Raw genomic sequence first — 6816 nt, 5'->3', positions numbered from 1 at the left:
TGGTGTACATATACCACAGCTTGTTAGTCCATTCCTGGATTAGTGGGCATTTAGGTTGTTTCCACATTCTGGAAATATAGGTGTGATAAACAAACTATTGCAAATGTCCTTGTGATAAAATTATTTTTTTTCTTCTGGGTAGATGCTAAGTATTGTGGGATCAAATGCAAAGTCTAATTTGAATTCTTTAAGGATTCTCCATACATCCTTCCAAAGAGGCTGTATTACTTTATCGTCCCAGCAGCAGTGTAAAAGTGTTCTCTTCTCTCCACATCCACACCAGCATCTGCAGCTTTGAGACTTTGTGATATGGGCTAATCTCACTGGGATTAGGTGATATCTCAGGGTGATTTTGATTTCTCTGATGATAAGGGATGAGCATTTTTTCAGATGTTTGTTAGCCATTCATCTGTCTTCCTCAGAGAAGATTCTGTTCATATCTCTTGGCCAGTGGCAGATGGGATTGTTTGCTCTTTTTTTGTTGATTACTTTGAGTTCTCTGTAGATTATAGTTATCAATCCTTTGTCAGATTAATACCATTCAAATATCTTTTGCCATTCTGAAGGTTGTATTTTTGATTTACTTATTGTATCCTTTGCTGTGCAGCTTTTCAGCTTAGTTAAGTCCCATTTGTTTACTTTTATTGTTGTTGCAATTGCCATTAAATCTTTCCTGAGTCTGACATCATCAGGAGTTTTTTCCACACTTTCTTCTAAGATTTTTAACATTTCATGTCTTAGATTTAAGTTTTTTATCCATCTGGAGTCAATTTTTGTAAGAGGTGAAAGGTGTGGGTCAAGTTTCAGTGTTTTACATGTGGTTTTCCAATCCTCCAGCATCATTTGTTGACTAGGAATTCTTTTCCCTAGTGTATGCTTTTGCTTGGTTTATCAAAGATCAGATGGCAACTAGAGATTGGTTTCATCTCTCAGGTTTCTATTCTGTTCCATTTATCTATGTCTATTTTTGTGCCAATAGGATGCTGTTTTGATCACTGTGGAATTATAATGTAACTGAAGTCTAGTAGAGTGATGCCTCTGGCCTTGTTTTTATTACTAAGAATAGCCTTGACTATACAGGGTTTTTTCTGGTTCCATACAAAACAAAGTACTACTTTTCCCCATTCTTTTTCTGTTTTTTTGGATGTAGGCATCTAATGCAATCATTTTCCCTCTTAGGACTGCTTTTGCAGTATTCCACAGGTTTTGGTAGCTTGTGTCATCATTGTTCTTATGCTCAAGGAAGTTAATTATTTCCTCCTTTATCTCTTCCTTGACCCAACTGTCATTCAGCATAAAGTTGTTTTAGTTTTCATGCCTTTGTGTGGGGATTAAAATTTTTGATGGCATTGAATTCCACCTTTATTGTCTCTGGTCTGAGAAGATACAAGGTATAATTTCAATTCTTTTGATCTTGTGGAGGTTTGATTTGTGCCCTAGGATATGATCTATTTGGGGGAATGTTCCATAGGCTTATGAGAAGAATGTAGGGATGGTGTATTCTGTATAGGTCTATTAAGCACATTTGTTCTAGGATCACTTTTAAGTCCCTTCTATCTTTGTTTAGTTTCTGTTTACAGGATCTGTCCAGCTCTGCATGAGGGATGTTAAAGTCTCCTACTACTATGGTGTTACAGGATACCGTATTGCTCAGACCAATTAAGGTCTGTTTCATAAATCTGGAAGCATGTTAAGTTGGGTGCATAAAATATTTAGAATTGAAATGTCCTCTTGTATTGTTCCATTGACCAGTATGTAGTATCCATCTTTGTCTTTTTTTGCTTTAGTTGCTTTAAGCCCACTTATACCTGAAAATAAATTTGCAACCCCTCCTTTCTTCTGATTTCTATTTGTCTGAAACATTGTTTTCCATTTCTTCACCCTAGGTCTTGTTTTGTTCTTCAAGGCCAAGTTTGTTTCCTGGAGACAGCATATGGATGGCTTGTGCTTTCTTATTCAACCAATTATCCTGTGCCCCTTCAGTGGGCAATTCAAGCCATTAACATTTATTGAGAGATTTTATAAGTGTGAAAGAGTTCTATTCACCTTATTTTGTGAAAATCCATTGCTTAATTTTATCATTTGCATCATTGTAGAAGCCAGGTTTTATCCTTTAGTTTCTGGGTGTTTAGTTTGCTGGTGATCCATTATGATGGTCAGTGTGGAGAATAGGTCTAAGTATTTCCTGTAGAGCTAGTGTTGCTGTGGCAAATTTCCTTAATGTTTTCATATCAATAAATGATTTGATTTCGCCCTCAATTTTAAAGCTTAGCTTAGCAGGATATAGAATTCTGGGCTGAAAATTGTTTTGTTTAAGAAGGTTAAAGGTAGATGGCCATTCTCTTCTGGCTTGAAAAGTTTCAGTTGAGAAGTCTACTGTCACCCTGAAGGATCTGTTCCTGTAGGTCAATTGGCATTTACTCTTGGAAGCTTATAGAATTTTCTCTTTTGTCTTGACTTTGGACAGGTTCATGACAATGTGTCTTGAAAAAGCTGTGTTTGAGTTGAGACAACCTGGGGTTCAATATCCCTCTGAAAGGACTTTGTCACAATCTTTGGTGATACTTGGGAAATTTTCATTTATGATATCCTCCAGTAGGGCTTCCATTCCTCTGGGCATTCTTCTTCCCCTTCTGGGATACCTATTTATTGTTTGAATGCTTTGTGAGAACCCATAATTCTGTCAGTGAATTTCTGCTTTTTCTCTCTTATTTTCTGCCTCTTTAGCTGCCTGTGTTAGCGCAAGAGTTTATCCTCTAGTTCTGAGATTCTTTTTTCTTTTTTTTAGAGACAGAGTCTCATTTTATCACCCTGCAGCATCACAGCTCACAGCAACCTCCAACTCCTGGGCCTCAGAGATTCTCTTGCCTCAGTCTCCCAAGTAGCTGGGACTACAGGCACCCCCACAACACCCAGATATTTTTGTTGCAGTTTGGTGAAGGCCAGGTTTGAAACCACCACCCTCAGTATGGGGCTGGTGCCCTACCCACTGAGCCATGGGCACCACCCTAGTTCTGAGATTCTTTATTCTCCATGGTCTAATCTGTTATTGATACTTTCTACTGCATCTTTAAGTTCTCTGACTGACTGCTTAAATTCCTTAAGGTCCACTATATCCTTTCTATATTTTTCATATCTTTCCTCCCTTATTTGGTTCTATTTTTATATTTCCTTTTGCTAATTTTCCACTTTCTCAGCAATTTCCTTCATTATTTTTATCATCTATATATTAAATTCCCTTCCTGTCATTTCTATCATTCTTTTTAAAGGTAGAATCTTCTATGGTAGCTATCTTATGGTCCCTTGGTGATTGTTGCTCTGTTCTGGTTTTTCATATTGCCAGGATTTTTCTGTTGGTTCCTCCTCATCAGTGTTTTCTTCTCTTTAAATTACCTTGTCTGGCCAGGCATGGTGGTTCACGCTTGTAATGGTAGCACTCAAAGAAGAGAAGAGTGAAGAGCAAGAAGGGAGAAAAGATAGAAAGTGAGAAAAGAAAACAAAAATAGGGACTATAAGGAAAGATTAATCAAAACAAGAGAAGAACAGAAGGAGAGAGGGACAGGAGTAATAGAGCAGGGTGCTTTGACCCATACCTGCAATTTCCACCCTCTGGGGGGATAGTAAGGGTAGGTCCCTTGAGGTCTGAAGCTTCTTACCAGCCTCAGCAAAAACAAGACCTCAACTCTACCAAATAGAAAAGGTTAAAAAAAAAAATAACCTAGTAGTATGTCACAATGAGGACCTATCTTCCTTTTAAAGGGCAAAGCTAGGAAGGACCCCCCTAGACAAGGAGATCAAGGTGTCCTTAAGCCAGCACACAAGCCAGGCATAAGAGTAAGGCTCTGTCGCATAAATGGAATACAGATTGACAAAGAATAAAACAGATCAGAAAAAAGATAAAAGAATAATAAAAGTATATAAAGAAAATTCAAAATAAAGTTAAATATGATGTAATAATGGAGGGATATATGTTTGTAGTTATTTGAGAAATTTATGTTGGAAAGATAAGAATAGTAGAAAAATCTTACAAAAAGAGAGAAAGAAGGAGAGGAATGGAAAGGAAAAAAATAATAAAAGGGATAGAAAAAAAGTAGCAAAAATGGAGCCCTTATTATTGAAGAAAGTAAAAATGGAAAAATAAAAATACAAAATAAAGCAAAGAGACAAAAAAACCGTAAGAGAAAAAAAGTGAAAAAAAAAAAAACAGAATAAAAGGAGCAGAAAAACTATTGCAAAAATGGAGCCCTTACTATCGAAGAAGGAAACAATAAAAAATTATAAATACAAAGAAAAAAGAGGAAAAACGTAGGGGAGAAATATTGAAAAAGAAAGAAAAAATATCAGGTGATATTCTGGTGTATGAGATGCTAATCATGACCCTGATATGGCTGTATAAGTTGGTGGCTGGAAGCCACTATATTGCTAAGGAGACCTGGTCCCTTCTTCCTGATTTCTTTGTCCTCAATCCCCACAAGGTTGGGATCCTGAAGCTCTCATTGGCCTGCTTAATAGACATGCCTTGACCTTTCCACACAGTGTCCCTTGGCCATGCAATGTCTTTCCCAGGAAAGCATGTTTTGCTCAAGTCTCCTCACAGGTGGCTGCCTAGTTCAGCAGGCATACTAGAACTGGCCTTGCACTAGGACCCTGTGAGCTGTTCCTCCCAGGCAGCTCTCCCACAATGGCTGCCCCTGACCAGCAGCCAAATGATTAGAGCTCCACTCCACCCAGTGGCTTAATCCTGACTCCTAAGCACTGTTCAAGATCACTTACTCACCCAAGCTCTCCCAAGGTAACTCCAGCACGTGTGCCCAGGTCCAAAAAAAATCCCTGACCAGGCATGCCTCCTCTGTTGAAAACCACCACTGAACCAGCTAGCCTTTGCTGGTACATAAGCACTCACCTTCTGTGCCAATTCTCCATGGTTCCTGGCCTCTTCATTGATTCCTGGAGTCTCCTGCTGCATCCTCGTGTCCCCAAAGCAATATTTCTGGGCAAGGCCCCCCAGCCAGAGGTGGCTGAAGACTTTTCTCCCTAATCTCACCATGAGTGGCTACAAAGGCAAGGTCTCTAGTCCGCCATCTAGCTCTAATCATGGACTCTTCTTATAAGGAGAACGAAAGACCAGTGAAGTAGATCTAGATCCACTTCAATTGGCAGCTTAGCACCAACTGACATGCAGGTGCTTGAAAATGAATAAATTACTAATGTTAATCCACTGAGTTTTAGGGCACTTTGTTATGAAGAATTTTGATGTCAACAACTGACCAACACAGAGAGGGAGGCAATGAGTCTTGGGCTGAGATAGATTCCTCTTAGTAGGAAGGTGAAAAGAAGTGACGGTTGGTATATCCAAGACAGAAGAATATGAAGGCAGGATAACCAGATTAGGAACAAAGGCATACAAATGAGGGGTCTCCCAAAGATGGGTTTAATTTGGGTGGTTCCTTCCTCTTTAATTAGTCCATTCTTTTAGCAAAGTTTGATCTGCATATTCCTTATACAAGAATAAAGTCTCATATGAAGAATAGATCACAACTATGGCCCAGGATGAAGGAAGGAAGTGGGGAATGGGAGGGGAGGGGGAGGTGAGATGGAGGGAGGGTGAGTGGTGGGATCACATCTATGGTGCATAATGCAAGGGTACATATCGGATCTATTAAGTATAGAGTATACATGTCTTAACACAATAATAAGTAAATGAGATGAAGTATACATTAACCAGTGTGATGTAAATGCTCCTAATTCTATATGAAATCAGCACATTGTACCCCACAAATGCATTAATGTATACATGATCTATGTGTTTATGATTTAATAAAAATAAATAAATAAATAAATAAATAAATAAATAAAAAGAATGAAGTCTGCTTGGGAGCTGGGGTAAGAGCAAACTTCTACTTAGGAGCTGTGTCCAGGAGTTACATAAAGTGACCACATTGAAGTGATCATGACCCACAGTTGAGCCTCAAACAGCTGAGATGAACTTTCAATAGCTAGAAAGAATTTCTATTACATCCAAACAGAGAAATTTAAGGGAGTGTTGGTAGGGTAGTGAATGCTTGAGTGAACACTTCAAGGTGAAGAATCCTTGATATAAGTGCAGATGCAAATATAGGTATACAGGGAAAAAAAGTGAATTTCACCAAATCCACAATTTAATAAATATATTAACTCCAAACTGCCGTGTTTCTCCAACTTTAGTATGCATAAGAATATCCTAGGGAATTTATTAAAACAGCAGACCCTCTTCACACAGGTTCCAACTGTAATCATCTTTTTAAAGGTTGAAACAGCTGTCAGAGGCCACGGCTATTGTTATGATCTCTGCATTCCCTAATCAAAACATCCTCAACTCCTCTTTCTATCCTTGTTTTCCAAACAACTTCTGACGCTTAGGAAATGTGCATCCCCAAACTTCTTATTTACATATGTCACTTCAAAACAAGCCACATTTAATTTTGTTTGTATGTCTTGTCACTTAACTGGCTGAGAACATTTGAAATTTCAGTTTTCAAGCAACTCAAAATTCAGTTTTCACATCCTCCTGTCTTTTTCAGGGCAAAGTAGAGGAGAGATAGTCTGTATTGCTTTTTGCTTGTTTTAAGTCAGATTTATTAAGGTATGATTTATATTACAGTAAAAGTTGCCCATGTATACGTCTATGAGTTTTGGCAAACATATTTTTATAACCATCATCACAAACAAGATCTGAAATATTTCCTTCACACTAAAAAAAGTCTCCTGTGTCCCTCTGTAGTTAATCTTATTCCCTTTGTCACCATAGTTTTGTTTTTTCCAGATGTGATACAGATG

Source organism: Nycticebus coucang, chromosome 4, assembly GCF_027406575.1.
Source record: "Nycticebus coucang isolate mNycCou1 chromosome 4, mNycCou1.pri, whole genome shotgun sequence".
Classification (NCBI taxonomy): Eukaryota; Metazoa; Chordata; class Mammalia; order Primates; family Lorisidae; genus Nycticebus; species Nycticebus coucang.
Note: the sequence above shows the minus strand (reverse complement) of the source record.